Source organism: Protopterus annectens, chromosome 7.part0 (assembly GCF_019279795.1).
Source record: "Protopterus annectens isolate FY-2018-M chromosome 7.part0, PAN1.0, whole genome shotgun sequence".
Lineage (NCBI taxonomy): Eukaryota > Metazoa > Chordata > Ceratodontiformes > Protopteridae > Protopterus > Protopterus annectens.
In genome coordinates, this window is record NC_056739.1 from 195616209 (window position 1) to 195632596 (window position 16388).

At 38.4% G+C, this 16388-nt stretch overlaps 1 protein-coding gene across 1 annotated transcript in view; it reads right to left on the bottom strand.

Annotated features, from left to right (window-relative positions):
* Positions 1–16388, bottom strand: part of LOC122806349 (mucin-3A-like) — a 239655-nt gene that overhangs the window by 22997 nt on the left and 200270 nt on the right. The gene's annotated exons all lie outside the window — the stretch shown is intronic.

The following is a 16388-nucleotide window of genomic DNA, read 5'->3' on the forward strand; positions in this document are numbered from 1 at the left end:
GCAAAGAGAAAGAAATAGGGAGTCCTAAATGAAAGACCACCACTGGTAGAGTTTTTAATATAATCTAGAACACAAGCTGCCATTAAAAAAGGAATAATTAGTAGAGCATATAAAATATTGCATAACTATAAGAATCAATCCAAGAAGGTTAGAAAGGATTGGGAAGAGAGATTGGATAAGCAATTCACAAAGAAAGAATGGGAGTATATATGTATGTCTCCCAAATATGTAACAAAATCTAGAACATTTAGGATTTTTGCCTGGAAATGTTTACATAGATTATTTCTATACCCCAAGTAGACTCCATATAATTTTTCCTGAGGCAGACAGTAAATGTTGGAGGTGTAAAGGGGAAGAAAGAGGTAATTGGGAACATATTTTCTGGGAGTGCTGTGAGTTGGTAGACTTTAAGGTTTCCCTGTGGGATGCACTGCTGGAGATGCTGGGTGGGCAGATTGGTCTGATGAGGGAGATGATTTTTCTGAGCTATGATACACAATCAGAATTGCCTAGACATGGGAAGGCCTGCTGTGTCTAATAATGGTGGCTGCCAAAAGCGCAATTGCTAGAAAATGGAAATTAAAATCTAAACCAACTATACCGGAAGTAGTGAATATAGTAACAGAGATAAAACAACTGGAAATGATATCTTTAGAAAGGGTTAGGAGCAAAATACATAGGAAAAATGGGAACTTTGGGAACAAAACATACAAGGGAGGAATGAAGTCTAAAATGCGGCAGGACTTGAATGGGCTATGTAATATTTGAGTGAGAAAGATTGGGTAGATTATAAGTGATGTACGGTGTTTGCAACTGGGAGTGTGTCAGCATGGTTTGTAGTGTAGAATGCTTCAACTACGATTGTGTTGGTGCGGTTTATTTTAATTTATATAAAAGTATGATTGCCTATGTAGTAAGTGATGGTTTACTTAAGATGTTTCTTTGAAAAAAAAGGCAAAAATTGAATAATTTATGTAATATTGCTTACGTTACATGATATATAGCAATATATGTGAAGTATAATGTTTATGTTAATAAAGTTTGATTAATTTTACCTAAATGTAAAGTGATAATTCAATAAAGGTGTTTGAAAAAAAACCTGGATTACATTAGCAGCAGTTAGCCTTAATTGTCTGTGCTCATTGTGACAGTAAACTGTCATCATCTTTCAAGATGAGCCTTTAATTTTCTCTCCTTGTATATTTAGCCTGGCCTGTCCCCTTCCTTTCCTTCCTGTACTTGGTTATGTAATGCCCACCTCAACACATTTACACATACAAGCACCTACCTTTCCTTCATATGCTTAAATAATTAACATTGCTGCTGCAAAATGAATTTGGCCTCATGTCTAACTGCTGGACTATTAATTTTCTGATGATTACTGTTCACATCAGACTTAGTTGTCATATGAATGATTTGGCCGCATGCCAAATGGCTGCAGAAGTTATTTACTGATAACATTACTTTTCCTAAAGTCAAAGTACTCTGCCTTATCTGGTGGATGCAAGTGACTATTAAGATTTATTACGCTATACGTACTGAAAGCTCACTGTTAGGGAAATGCTTATTTAATATTCAGAACAGAAAACTGGTTTCATGTGAAACTGCACTCATTTTATTCACTGTCTAACTGCTATGCATTCCATTAATAAATTAAGTATATCATCTCAAGTTAAAGGATTGATATTAATATTGAGCTGGAAAAATGATAGGTCATTAATATTGTTATAATTATAGCCATATAGTTCTCTAGCTAGCTGTATTGGTTTGCTAATGCTGCTCAACCAATATCCACATGACTCTCTGCTTATCAGTCATTGACTATCATTTGTTACCTGGTCTTGTCATTGCATTGCCTGTTCCTTGTTAACACTAGCTTCATAACACGAGGTCTCATAAACTTACTATGTTGGCCATGAGTTACAATCAGAAACTTGCAGCTTCCTTCAATTTGTCATCACTAGTGGAAAGGAAATGCAAAATGAATACTGTTTGAAGCAGAAGTATTTGTTAACTGTTGCTGTTCTTCTTTTACAGCGATAGAAGAAACTGCACTCATGTCTGATTCTGCTTACATGTTGCTACTTATAACCGAAACAAAACTTACTACAGTTGTTCTGTGTACACTACAGAATTACTTTGCTTAGCATGCTTTCCCACATAATTATGGCTCAGCCATCTACTTTCAGCCTGTTCTTAACTGCTAGAGGTCCTTATTTTTCCCAAACTTTATCTTTATCTCTCATGACTAATGCAGTCCCTTACACTTATCCTGTTACCTTTACACAATGCTTATGTTACAATGTATATATTGCTGTAGCTGACACATTTCTTACACTGTATGCTCGTGTCTTATAGAGACCTCTAACATCATTTAAACTTTGTCACTTTCAGACCCTGTGCATTTAAAAAATGTCAGCTCATCAGACATTTGTCCTGTACTACCTCTCTTACTTATAAGTAAAGACTGCAAGCACTACATTTGTTTATGTTGTTTTCTTTTAGTTTCTTCTTGGTACCAGGACACCTGCTCACGCTGGGCACAGTCATCTATGTCTGTCTCTCCTTACTTAACCATTTCTTCATCTCCTCACCCCTCAGTTACAAACAATGGGCTTTCTTCCTCAAGTTCATTTCTCTGGCATAAGTAATGTGATCCCCTTAATTACTTAACTACACTCTTGGCTTAAAAGGAATAATAAGATAAAAACGTATTACACCTCACTCATTTAGTAAAATGATATGTTACTCAATGCAGCAAACAAAATATTCAGGTAGAGCTTATATAAATTTGTTTCTACAAAGTGGAAATGTATCCTTCTTCGAGCCCTACTACTGAACAGCTGAGGTGACCATATGAACATAGATTACATTACTCTGATGTCAGAAGTAACAATATCTAATCTGCCAAATAAAAATTATTACTTTTTGCTTATTATCTCTGTCACTCCTTTTTAAAATTGGCTAGCGCATGCTGACCTGAAAATGTCTGTGCAGTTGGTGCTCACTGACATATTCTGGAAAACTGATTCATAAACTCACTTCCCTTTTCTGTGGAAAAATACTTTCTCACACCTAGACTAAAATTTTATTCAACCCCCTCAACACACACACACACACACACACACACACACACACACACACACACACACACACACACACACACACACACACACACACACACACACACACACACACACACACACACACACACACACACACACACACACACACACACACACACACACACACACAATGTTTCCTTCCCAGCTGTCATCTAAAAGAGTAATCCTGTCACTTCCACAGTAGTAGATTGTGGTTATCCCCAGAAGAGAGCAAGTCTTGAGAACCTCATCCTTTGCCATTATGAGTTGATGCCTGGTTAGAAGGGAAAGGGGTATTACATATCTTCTGGAAGTAATCTTCTGCATCCAAGTATTTTTTGCTATAGTTAGCCAGGCTCTCTGGTGCAGGCATAATCATCCCCCAACTGCCTCCAAAGGTGGGCAATTGGGCCTTCTTTCAGGTGCGCTGGTATGGTTTGTCAAAGAACAATTCTCTGGAATGCTAGTTTTGCAGGCCACCTCTGCCATGTGGGTGACAACATCTATTGGAATGCCCTCCTCTGCCTCTGGGGGAACCTTCTCCACTTGTGCCTTGGAAAGTACCTGAGACTTTTTAAACCACATTTTCTGACCACTTCGCTGATTCCTGGAAAAGTAGGGGTCGAAAAATGTACTCCCATGGAAGACAGGGTCTTTCCATCCTTCTCACACCTGGATAGAGTGTCCTTTACCTTGGGGCTAAATAAAGATGTTCCATCAAAGGGGGCATTAATGAAAGAGGACTTGAAGGGCTCCACAAAATCAGAGACACATCCAGGCCTATCTCCTTATGGAAATGCCTGATCCCACTGCCCTTGAGGTTCCCTCTGCTACGTTTGAGATCAACCTCATGAATGAATTGAATATGGACTGAAGGGTAGTCAGCTGGGAAGTTACAGAGACCTGAACTTCCTCAGAAACAGCACCCAAGAGGGTATTTTATAACTCCATAATCAAATCCCTCTGTAATCTGTTAAAATATGCCAAGTAGTTGAGAGACCTCAGCACAAAAGTGGATGAGTCATATACACATTCCAAAATCTGCCCATTGCCCGCTACTTCCTGTTGGGGGATGGACAGTGGAATTTTCTTCAGCTAGTTCCTTCTTGCTGGTTGGTGCAATGACCATGGCATCAACAGGAACTCCTTTACTCCAGAACTGTCTGTTCACGGGTGGTGCCATTATCCTGTCCAGTCTCTGAGGAATGGATTCTGTGGTGTCTGGATCCTTTCATACCCACCATGAGATCAAGCTAATTAGCTCATCAGTGGGCAGAGTAACCCTGGAGGTAGAGGGTAAAGTAGCAAAAGCCAACTTTGCTTAAGGATTTCCAGGATGTCTCCAAATGAGACATCTTCAGGAGGTGACCATGGGGACCCTTCACTTTCATCAAAATCTGAATCCTTGGTGATGGACTCCTCTGAGGAGTCAATGTGCTTCCTCTTGCACGTCCCCTTTCTGGGGACCTCCTAGTGGGATGCTCTGGGGAAGTATCAGAAGGGGAAATAATTCCCTGAGATGGAGCCTGGGGCTTATGTACTGGCTGTCCCAGTGGAACAAGGTGGTAAGGCTCTAACTGTTGGGCCATCATGGTGGAAGATTTTAGCTCTGAGGAGAAATGTTCTGTCAGAACTGCTGAAGTAGAAAAGACCCTCTTTGCAGTCTCAAAGGCAGAGCAGCCCGGAGTAGAAGAGGACATTGGAATGAACACGCTTCTGGATTGTAGCCCTCTCTTGCTCCGAGGGCAAAGTCTCCGAGGTGGAAGCCAGAGCTGAGCTGTCCAGTGCAGAGGCTTCAAGGTGCAGAGATGGCTCCAAAAATCTTGAAGTTGAATGCAACACCTCAGACCCAACAGGCAGGCTACAGCTCTGAGAGTTCTCCAGATCCGATAGGTCCAGAGCTCCAACGAATAATTTTGGATCTGAGTATAAGGTTATCCTTGGATTGGAAACTAATGGATCTGGACAACTCAGATCCAGAGACTCTGATGCTACAGTTGTAGTCAGAGGAAGAAACTGCAATGGGGGAGTTGAAGAAATTCAAATCTCCTGACCCAGACAGGTAGGAGCCAAGGAAACCCCAATCTGTCCCTGCACTAAGAGGATCTTCCTCACCAGTCTCTCCACATGTTCTTCAGTCAGGCTTCTAGAAGAGCAAGCAGAAAGGATAGACAGAGATTCAGGGCACTCCAAAAAGAATGAAGGTACTCTGTCCAGGAGAGGATCCAGGGAGGGAGAGTACCTTACTCTAGGCAAGGGCTTAAATGTCAAGGTTAGTGATTTGTGAGCCGATGACCTAGGATCCAATGACTTAGAACTTGTCAGATGTTGCTTCTGAGCATTCAGATTCAAAGCTGTCGGATCACATGATGTTTTCCACTTTCAGATCCATATCCAGGGTAGGATCCATCATTTTTGATTTCTTATGATCCAGGGTTGAGACAGGATCTTTTTTATTTTTTCTTATGAGATTCAAGGAGGATGAAATAGAAAGTCCCACAGATGAGGATTTCCTCAACTTAGTCTTAGTAGAACTACCTTCAGAAATAGCTCCTCCAAAAGAGGAGAGGAGAAGGTCTTTTAATATTAATTTATTTTTTCTTTCCACTAAAGTGCAATGATTAAAACTGTGGCATATTGAGCAGTCTTCCTGTAGCTGAAGAGGGCCCAGAGAGTAAACACATAAAGTGTGGGCATCAGAGAGAGGCAACTTGTGCCCACCCTTTACACATTTTTGAAACCTGCTGGTTTTACCGCCAAAGTAACAGGGCAGAAAGGACGGTAAATAGGGACAACAGTACAGTATTAAGAAAGTAAGTAAGTAGTAAGTTTTTTTTTTTTATTTTTATTTATTTTTTTTTTGTAAATAGGTATAGAAATAGAAATTGGAAAATGTAAGTAGAACTAGTCAAATAGAAATATTTAAATAGAAGACAGGGAACACCAGCAATGGTATCATAAAACTACTTTTGTAGGCCAATTAGAGACTGAATAAATGGGAAATATCAGGAAGAAACGCTTTAAATGACTGGTAAGGATTTGAAAGTAAAACAAAAATATATTGGAAGTGAAAGAAGAAAAAAAAACAAGTTAAATTCACTTATCTGAATGGAAGCTTGAGAGTATGGCTAGACCATGTCTTTTGTCTGGAGCAGCAAATGAAATCTGAGGTAATTGGGGTTGGTACATTATGGTTAAGGGAGAAGCTCAAGAGTTCCTGGTCACCACGAGCTTTAGCAACTGATGAGTCAGATCCGAAGGATCGGATCTGAACCCATCATTTGAGGACAGAATAAAAACTGACATCAGATTGGTATTTATTGCTGGACAAGTAGAGGAACAGTCAATAATTTTATAGGTGGCATGAAGCTGTGTATATGTTGATGGGGTAGTTTTAAACAATTTAAGCTTTTTAGTGCTATACAATTGTAGGTTCTGAAAGGGGTAATGCTGCAAATTTAGCACTTTATTATAGCATTGTTCAAGTTTTGATTTTTGTGATGCCTGGAAGTTAGGAAGAATGTGAGCTCCATAAAATAGTGAGAGGAGGAGGTGAGTAGTTGCAAGTGTAGGTTTAGTTGCATTGCTGACAAAGTTTTTGACTCTATAATGCATGCAGAGCATCTGGTAATTTCTTATACAGTTTTATATATGCAGGCCATCATCCATGATCTTCCCTAACAATTTGCTATGAGAAGTGACGTCAGTGATTGTATTATTAAGAGACAGGATTTTAAATGTTTTTTTCATGACAAAGGGATTTGGGGCAAATAAAGCTGGATTTTTTTGTGGGGGTATTAAGCATGAGTTCTGAGTTACAAAGCCATGTTCTGGAGGCAATTAAAGCTCCCTGAGTAATTTTTAAGATGTTCCAAGATGTCTGATGTACATATGAGTGCAGAGTCATCTGCACATTATATTAGGGAGGCTTGATGTGTGGAGGGTGTTGGTGAAATGTTAAAGAGGAGGTGACCAAAGACAGGGCCTTGTGGTATACTGATGTTGACTGCGAGGTATGGAAAAAGCATGGAGAGCTGATACCTATTAGACAAGTGGCTTCTGAACCATAGAAGGGTGGGCCAAGATTCACCTAGTGAGGATATTTGAAACAGAAATTTGCTGGGGCTTTAGAGAAGTCTAGAAATAAGGAGACTAGTCTGCCATTATATCTGGCTTTACTGACAGCAGGGGCGGCTAGTGATACTGGCTGCTTTACTGCAGCCCTCACAGTTAGGAAAAGAAAAACAAAAATAATTTTATTAAATAAAGCTGAGTCTCTGTTTTAATTCCTCATTCTCAGAATGCCACGTATGTGCATGTATGAAGTTTGTGGCAAGACAAGAGAGAAAAAAAAACAGTGTAATCAGTTCCATTTGTTTTTGTTGTTTTTAAAACAGCCCAGCAAAAATATTACTTCACCAATCCATGGATCTCTTTCAGTGTTGTCAAGGATGTCAGAAATGTCCTGAGCAATCAGCATGCATTTCACTGGTATTTCAGCCTGAGACAAGAACAGGAAATTAAAAGATTCAACTTGCTGTACGGAGAAACGAGTGCAGGAACAAGCATTTTCATTGTGTTTTTTTATGGATGTACATATATATATATATATATATATATATATATATATATATATATATATATATAAATAAATATATATATATATATATATATATATATATATATATATATATATGGGTCTACTATACATGATCGAAAATTTCAAAAAGCCAAAACCCATATGGCCAAGACCATATGTTCGACTTTTGAAATTTCGAACATGTATAAAAAAAAAAAAAAAACTACCTACACATTGCTAGCAGGGGGCAGGCCTCCCTGCACCCCCTGCTATTTAAATAAACCAACTCCGAGAGCACACTACAGTGCGGGAAATGGAAATTTTCCCATTCTGCGCTATAGGAGCTGTCAGTTCAAAATGTTTGAACTTCCAAAAGTTGATTATATGGTCTCGGCCATATAAAAGTCGGCCTTTTGGAAGTTTGATCATCTGTAGGGGGACCCATATATACACACACACACACACACACACACACACACACATATATACATATGCATTTTTTTCCTTAGAGGGAGAATGCCTGCTACTGCCTGCAGTATGAAGGTAAGTAATTAGTTTTTTTTTATATATGTCTGTGTAAGTGCTTTCAGATGTCTGTGAGGTTGTAGAGTAACTGTGATTTTTTTGCCTCATATTTTGGTGTGCTCCTTGTAAAGTTTGTACATGTTTACGGCAAATCAGTGGGGAATAAAGATGTTTTAAGTTGACCCTGACTAAACATTATGTGTCTGATATTTATGCCTCACACTTTGATCTGTTCCTTGTAAAGCTTTTCTGCATGGGGTTGTGGCTTAGATGCTCTCAAATGTCCCTGATATTTCTGAATGGCTTTATAGCTCTGATTTTTTTTTTTTTTGCCATCATATTTGATCTATTCCTTGTAAAGTTTTGGGCTTTTATGGGAAATAAATGTGTAGAGGGTTGTATGTGCTCTAATTTGACCCAAATTATTGAGACTTTGTCTGACTTTTTTTCTCTTATTTTGGTATGTTCCATCTAAAGGTTTTTTTTGGCAAATCAGTGAGGATTATAGTCATTGAATAATAACAGACATTTGAGTTTCAGGCTTAACACAAATTTGATTTGCATTGCTATATTTTTTGAAGGCTAAACATATAAAGGCTGTAGCTATCCCTGACTTTGGTCCATTTTTCCTTTGATTCACAAGTTAAGAGGTTGAGAGATATGGGAGAGCGCAGTGAATTGTATACAGTATTCTGACAGCAGTGGGAAGACAGGATATGTTCCTGTATGGCAATTTATCTGTGCATTCATTTGACAACAATGTGCCTTTAATTATTTATCACATCTGTGTGTATTGTCTGGGGGTGGAATAGATGGTCTTAGCTGTACCTGCTATCACTGAATTCCCCTCATTTTTTGCCTCATATTTTGGTCAGTTCCTCATAAAGTGTGTTGCTTTTTCTGGAAATCAGTGAGAACTGCAGTCACTAAATAATGATATCACTCAAGTTTCATACTTAACAGCCTTCAAAAAAACTACACTAATGAAAATCATTTCTATTTTTCTAGTAATTTTGTAAGTGTATAAAGGCAGTAGTTTTTGCTGAATTGTTCATTTGCACATCCTTATTTTCTAGCTTTCTCCTTAAGTGATACTAGGCTGAGATATATGTGGTGCGGGACTCTGCAGGGGTTACACTGTATTGTGACATAAGTGAACTGTCCTGTGTGACATCTATTTATGTATCTATTCATTTGACCTAAATCAAACATATGAATTATTCAGCCACAGTCACTCAAGTGGCTATAACTGATGGTCATGTCTGTGTCTGTGGGTGACTAGTGGGGGTTAAAATAAATTACTCTGCCCAATTGCTATCATTTTTAAATATTCTAATACCTGAGGTGTACACAGTCAATGAAGTTGGCTTCTTTAAATGCTGGGTACAGAGGTCTTCTGTGAATGAAAGTGATTGCCACAATTGTCATTTGTTCAAGATGAGCAGTTATTTTGGCTTTGTAGTAGCAGTGTGCCTAATTTTATTTTTATCACTTTCCATCACAGTTAAATATCAGTGTTGTAAGCGATATGTGGCTGTCTCGGGCAGTCTGGGCAGGACGTGTGTGTGATAGCAACTGATCATCGGCAGAGTTACTCGTTAAATTGAATAGTGTTGCCATCTAATAGCGCTTTGCTTTCCTGTTAAACTTTTGGTTGTTTGATTTTTTTGTGCGCGTGTGTGTATATGCATTTTATGTGTGTGTCGTGGTTTCTTCTCTCAGACCTTCAGGTGTATAATATATGTATCTAGCCATTTGTGCTTTTACTTTCATCCCAGTCTGTCACTGGGGCATTACACAGAATATAACAGTGTTTTTGGAGGGGTAGGAAGGCAGGCACTATTCCCAGAGACAATCTATAAATTCTTGCAGTTATCTTTTTAGTTTTTGGAGAACTGGTATTTTCTTAGCCTTGAACATTAAGCTTTAGACGCAACTTATTTTTCCTTGAAAAAAAGTAAGTATCTCTCCTCACTTATGATTTTTGTTCAGGCTATCATTAAATCAAAAAATCTCTAAGATGAACCTCAGAGCATTTAAAAATCTATGCCTTAATGGGGGTATAGCAGTGCTTAGCCCACCAGCTTCATTCAATTACCTCCTCCAGACTTAATTACAGTTGAGTTTTGGCCAGTCAAGATGTGTTAAAAGCATTGAGGGACCTGAAAAGTAAGATAAAAAGTGAACAAGCAAGAAATGAGTAACATAGCTGGATAATGTGGGGCTATGATAAGGGGAAATGGGGGAGAGCATAAGAGAAGTGTAAAGGGCATTACTGGGGAACAGGAAGCCTCATGGAGTTCTTTGTCTGGGGCTCTATTTTACCTTAGGCTGGCCTTATTGATTACAGCCAGACATTTCAGGTATACTCAGTAAACTCGCTATACTGAGGCAGTCTATGGAAGAAACTGAATGACCCCCTATGTTGTTTAACCACAGGTAATGGTCATTGACCTGCCATAATAGAGCCCTGCTCATTGCATTTAGTCCCACCCATTCATTGGCTTCTTGCAGTCCCCCTTTGCTTTGAAGTCATCAGCCACTACTGATTGACATTATCTATAAAAGCTAGAAGTGCATTGTTAGTACTATGGGAGGGACAGAAGCCATTTTGTGTGGTGGACAGGAGTTCTTCTTGTAGGAGATAGTTTAGCAGTTGTTTTTGAATACATGTTTCAAATATTTTGGAGAGGGGTCATAGTATTGCTATAGATATAAAGTTAGTGATGTCTGTTGAATTTCCTCCTTTATGTACAGGAAAAATGTTTGCCTTTTTCCAGAGAGAGGGAATATGGGATACCTGGATTGATCTGTTTATAGGGACTGAAACAAGATAGGCAAAGCTATTGACTGCTATTTTAAGGTACTCAACTGGAAGATAATCAACTGAAGAAGAGCATGGTTTGAGTTTTATATAGGATGTGAGCTGCTGGGCAGGGTTGGGATTAGATGTTGGGAAATCCTTAGTTAAGGATACCATTTATGAAATAAGAGTTGAATTCTACTGCAGCTTTGAGTGGTGTGTTACCGGGAGAGCGGTTATGGTTGAATTTTTGGCTTGAATGAAAGATTTCTTTAATGGTTATGTTTACTATTATTATGCATGTTGTGATAGTATAGGTTTTGTCTTCATTTATTTGCTTTTTAGTAAGGTTACAGAGCATTCAGAAGTTTTCAATATATCGTGGGGTTTTATATTTCTGCCATTTTTCCATGCTTTTGTTCTGTTCTGCATTAGCATTCTCCTCTTTTTGGACAGCCAAATTGCATTATTTGTTTTTAGTCTTTTCCTTGTAGGAGGTGCAAAGCTATTTTGGAATTCATTTATAGTGTCATCTAACGGTAGGATTTCTAGGATGTTCTACTTAATAGATGCTATGGTAGTGATGAATATGTCTGGGTTAAACTTGGATAGATTGCATGTTGTTTTATAAACATACTGTTTAAGTAGATTTATGAAATGTCAGGCTGTTTAGACTGAGAGATCATTACTCAAATGGGGATATTAATTGGTTGTGTAAAACCACCTAAGTTCATGCTGGATTTGGGGGGGGGGGGTAGAGGTTAGGTCCAGCCGATAGGTATTGACATCGCCTGGCAGTATTTTTTTTTCGTGTGTAACTGTTATGAATATGCAGTGTTAGGATATCTTCCAGTGTAACTGTACTTTCACCAGGATGGATGTAAAGAACAGTAACACTTATTTGTTTATTCTTAGGAATGTAATAAGAAGCTCTGCTGAACTGAATTTTTATATTGGCTTGTTGTAGGGGGAAATGTGTTAGTTGTTGGGAAACATTAAAGCAGTGCCACCATCTTTTCTCTGTATATTTATTTATTTATTTATTATTTATTTATTTATTTAACATTTGTTAACCGGGCTGGTCCAGCTGGATATATTTCCATTTTCAGTGGAGGCCCGGGGAGAAAAGCTCCAATTTCAACAACCACCACCACAGCAAAAAAGGTTTAAAATTGAATACACATTAGTCTAATAGATACAACATACATCAACAGCTCATTTTACAGCATGTAAGTCTAGGGCAGTCCATAGACATTATTAGAGGTATCTTTAAAACCTAGGTAAAAATACCTCATTACAGATGATATTGTAGCCAGGGGTTATAATTCTGGAATTGTTTATGGTGGGTTTAAGATAAACTTCTGTTATATCAAGAATATCAGGCTTGTGTAGGGTAATCCAGGCATGTAGGTCAGTAATTTTATTTCTTATCTTCTAACATTTATGGTGACAAAAGATTACTGGAGTGCGGGGTTGACTGTTGTTGGATTACAGTAGTGTGTCAAAGAGAATAGTCTTGATGTTGGTTGTAATAAGTGGGGCCAAGATTAGGGTGAATGTCTACTCCTAGGAGGATTTTAGTGTATTGGGGTATTACTGATTCTTGTTTTTTGCAGAATATTTTTCCACTTAATTTTATTTTGATATGAGTTGAAATTGAGTTAATCAGTCCATATTTGGAGTTAATGTGAGGGGCATCATTAAGTAAGATTGGCAAGGTGTGTGGAGAGTATGGCTAGATGGTTGGTACACAGTCGTAGAGATGTTGACAGCTATTTTCGAGTCATGGTATGATGAGAGATGGCTCAGTTATGAGAAGAAGTATAGGGGATAAGCTGAGGAATGGCATAATTAAGTAAAGGGATCTGTATTTTTTGATGGTAGGTATTAGGTAAGTAGGAATCAAGAATGAAGTGAGAAATTGCAGGACTGTAAGATATTTATTGGTGGTGGAGTCTAAAAGTAGTTAGAAAAGGACCATATTTTCTATGAAGAAAGAGAGTTAGGGTAATCCTGGTGTCTTCTCTTATGTTTCAAGAAATTAAGACATGTAAAAAGGATAGAGTATGAGGGTGTAATTAAGATAGGAAGTAGTGAGAGTTTATTTGGAGAATGTAGAATCTATGAATGGATATAGTGCAAAGCAGTATGGGAGGGAGAAAGGTTTTTGGAAATGATGGTAAATATTACATGGGAGTTGAGAAACTGGAAAATAGAAACAGGAGTGTATAGTACTAAAGTTACTTGGAGGGTTTTTGGAAATGATGGTAGATATTACATGGGAGTTGAGAAACTGGAAAATAGAAACAGGAGTGTATAGTACTAAAGTTACTTGGAGGGTTTTTGGAAATGATGGTAGATATTACATGGGAGTTGAGAAACTGGAAAATAGAAACAGGAGTGTACAGTACTAAAGTTACATGGAGAAGGTTAGTGAATGGTTGTCACATGTGAAATGTGTGTGGAAAGTATAATGGTAGAGTAAGAGGGGGTGGGGGGGCAAAGGTGAGCATAGCAGGCTTTTCCTCCTCAGGTCAATTATTACAGAAAGCAGCCAGTTTATTTTGCATGTAGAATGGTAAAGCGAGAGACAGAATAAGAAAACAAAAAGTGTCTCACAATCACAAGAACACACAACAGAGCTCATACTGCAGGTCAAAAGGTGCCTTAGGGAAGGAAGGTGAGTGTTGAGAAAATAGTACTTTTCAGGTACACTGAATGATACAGAAAAAGTCTGGTCTATATCAGAAGACCGAATGGAAAAAATATTGAACGGCAAAACAGCGAAAAGACTGGACCTCGAACTTGCTATTGTGGGGGGCTGTGCCCCCCAACCCCTAGCTAAATATATATACCAAATCCAAGATTGCACTACAGTGAGGAAAGGGCAAATATTCCATTCTTCACTGTACCATGATCTCGCAAACAGCACTTCGAGGTCCGGTCTTTTCGCTGTTTTACCATTCGATATTTTTTTCCATTCTGTCTTCTGATATAGACCTGAAAAAGTCAACAGGATACTGCTTTACTCAAAGTGGAGAGGGGTGTTCAAAAATGCTACAGAGCAGGAGGAACTATTGAATACATTATGTACCTCTTTTTTTTTACACTTGACCAAAAAACTGTTTTTAACAGGTGTGGCCGCGGAGAATGGAAAGATAAACAGGGAATGTGCAGTAACAAAACTCACAGGCATTCTGGAAGATAATACAGAAATGAGAGAAGGTGCCTTTCAAGGTGCTTAACTCAGGGACACTGATGCTCAGTGTACTACTAACAATATGTCATCATCTCTGTATAGAAACTGCAGTACTGCAGCAGGACAGGAATATGGTGATGGTAGTTATACAGAGCAGATGAAAACTGTACAACTATCCGTATCAGTCTCATTTCACATCTGCACAGCGTAGGTTACAGAAAAGATTTTGCATGGGAGGCTTGGTGGTTTTCCGAGAAGTATTAATCTTGCAGATGGGAGCAACATGGCTTCACAGTATACCTCTGTTGCTGACTATCTTGTCATTCTGTTCTTAAGTTGAGTTACCTCTGATACAGACAAGGATAAGCCTATGACCTTCAGTAAGGCCTTTGACACCTTACCACATGACAAGTTTAGAGTTCAGAATTTAAAAAAATACCCAGTAAACTAGCTGCTGGACTGGAACCAGGAAATGATAAGTAGTGGAACTGTATGTATAAAAAAGTAAGAAGCTGATTTCTACATGGTCCACAGCTGATACCATGACTGTTTACTGGAGCTGTGTCATCGGTCTCACTTGAATGGAGAGATGGATCAACCACAACGATGATGCCAGCGACTTCCATGTCATTGTCACAGTAGAAGGTTCCAGTTTTTCAGACTAAGCATTTAATTTGCAGTTAGAATTTCATGGCAGGAAGTGGAAGGTTATGTACGTAGGTAATGCAAATCTAAGGAGATGGGTGCCTACAGAATGGCTAGAGATGGAAATGTCTCTTAGAGATCATAATTATACAGAGGTACAATAACATAATGCAGTGTTAAAAGACAATGGCAAAGACCAGTAAATAGTGAAGTTACATTAGTCATACAGTAGAGATTACAGATAAGAATATCTTCCTTATGTTTTATAGGATAGTCTTAAGGGTGCATGAAGGGAATTTTGCCATTTGTGGGAGATGTAAACAGATTAGGATATTGAATACAGTACAAGGCAAAGTTGCCAAAATGAATGAGGGGATCTGGGCATATATATGCACGTAATCACAGAGTACAGAAATAAAGTATGCTTGAATGATGAATGACTTTATAAAGAGGAGTTTAGGAAGGATAAAATGGAAAAAAAAATAAGATGGTAAGTGTTAAGAAAGGGACATTTCTGACAACTAAAAGAAGAGGTTGTTTGTTATGGATGAAAGTAAATACTATTTCAAAGAAAGGGTTGTGGCTACCAGCAGCAAATTGCCTTATATATTGTATGTCAACAGATAGGTTTATTGACATTCAGGCAGATGAAAGAGAAGACAGGATCTTTGTAGGTGAGAGAGAGAGCTTCATTGCTCATGCAGACCCCATAGACAATCTTTCATCTTCTGTATGCATCTTCTTACCTATACATGTCTGTAGAGGAACAGTTAGGGTGGGCTGAAGGGTGCACCCACCCTGTGTGCAATTTGTTAGAGAGCATGCTTAGCAAATCCCAATCAGTCCTCAGTACTCTACCAGCATAATCTATGAATTCTGGTATTGCATTTGTGGTCATAACTTTGTTGCTCTACAAGTGTGTGCAGCATAAACTGTAGCAGCTGTTTGCTACAAATGTAGTAAGTACAGCAAGCAGTTTTCATCAGCACCAGACACCAGAATTCCTAGCTATACTTCTGCATGTTTGTATGCATTTATGTATCCAGTTTCAGTAACCACTTAATTTCTTTTATGGGGTAGGGTGAGCAGGAGCCTATTCCAGCATTAGTGGACTCAGGACAATGATTACCTTAGACAGTATGCCTATCCATCACAGGTCAACATGCACATTAAAGTAGAGTCATTTCAGAATAGCTCATCAAACTTAACATCAAATTTCTTGTAAGTGAAAGGGAATCAGAGCATCCAAAGAAAGTCACTCAGACAAAAGGACAATAACAGTAGCAGAGTCCAGAATCAAACCAAAGATAATAGGCAATGTGCTCCTACGTAAAGACCTAATTTATATTTTCCCATCTCAACCCCCCCAACCAAACACACACACACATTAAACTAGCAACAATCTAAGCTAGCTAGACAAACTTGATAACATGTCTCTGGAGGTTGAAAGAAATCAGAACATCCAAGAAAAATCTTATTGAGACAAGGACAGTATAAAAACTCTTTATGCAAAGAAATCGTCCAGAACTGAAC